We start from the raw sequence: 1,329 nt of genomic DNA on the forward strand, positions 1-1,329 counted from the left end.
AGTATAGAAATAGACAAATAGATCAATGGAACAGAACAGAATATCTAGAAGCAGACACATATTACAACCTGGAGTATTACAGAGATAGCATTAGAGATCTGTGGAGAAACACTAGACTAGTTAGTAAACAGTCCTGGAGCTACTGATTAATCATCCAGAAAAAAAAAATGAAGATCTCTACATCATATAATAAACAAAAATAAATTCCAAGTGGACCATAAACTTATTTGTGAAAAAATCATAAAAGTTTTACAGGAGAATATAGATAACCTTTATGAAACCAAGGTAAAAGGATCCCTTCTACGGCCACACCACCCTGAACAAGCCCAATCCTGTCTGATCTCGGAAGCTAAGCAAGGTCGGGCCTGGTTAGTACTTGGATGGGAGACCACCTAGGAAGACCAGGTGCTGTAGGCGTTAAAAAATAAAAAAAGATCCCTTAAACAAGATGAAAAACACATGGTGTATACAGAAAATGATAAGAATTTCATGGCATACTGGGGAAAACAGAAGAAGCTGCTCTTCCATGAGGGCTAAAGTAATCAATAGTATAGCATAAATTTAACCATTTATGAAATTATTCCTTTCTACTTGGCCCCTTTCTCTAGCTCTACTAGATAACAGGGTGGCCTCTCAACTGCCCATTTATTCAAGTATTTCCAAAACGCAAGGCTAGGTGGTGTATCCAGCAGCAATTATACATAGTCTAAATGACAGTTTGCTCTCTGGTCCCCACTCAGAGGATTCTCATCCACTGCCAAATTAGTGGCTACTTCTATGAAAATTAAATTCTTAACATGGTGCCTTCCAGGAGGCCTTCCCTGAGCCTTTAGGATGGATTAGAGGACCCTTCTCCATATTTCTACTGACAGCACCACACCCTGGTCTCTCCACCACAGCACTCCCTGTTACAACGTCTGTGTATATCTCACTCACCAGAGTCATTAGAAAATACATCTAATTCAACTATATGTCCTCTTCATCCAGCAGAATCTAGATTACTACATTTTTACTTACTTGATTGGCTGATTAATTAATTAATTAATTAATAGTCTATCTAAGTTTTCTAGGCTTCTTATCTTGCCCACTGGTATCCTAGCACTTTTGACATTCTCAGACTGTGTACGGTTGCCTCTCTCACCTTCTGACTTCCTCCTTTGTTCACTCACACTTCTTACCTGCCAGGATCCTGGGAAAATATTCTGATAACCAAGAAGGAATAAGCATTTCCTAATTGTAAATATGCTTTAATTTTAGCTAAATAACTAAATATATATATATATATATATATATATATATATATATATATATATATATATATATATATAG

General features: G+C 36.6%; 1 pseudogene; it reads left to right on the forward strand.

Moving 5' to 3' along the window:
* The first annotated feature begins 298 nt into the window (after window positions 1-298).
* LOC120598435 (uncharacterized) lies at window positions 299-417 on the forward strand (annotated as a pseudogene).
* Window positions 418-1,329: the final 912 nt, after the last annotated feature.

The sequence above is a fragment of the Pteropus medius genome, unplaced genomic scaffold (assembly GCF_902729225.1).
Source record: "Pteropus medius unplaced genomic scaffold, Ma_sr-lr_union100, whole genome shotgun sequence".
NCBI lineage: Eukaryota > Metazoa > Chordata > Mammalia > Chiroptera > Pteropodidae > Pteropus > Pteropus medius.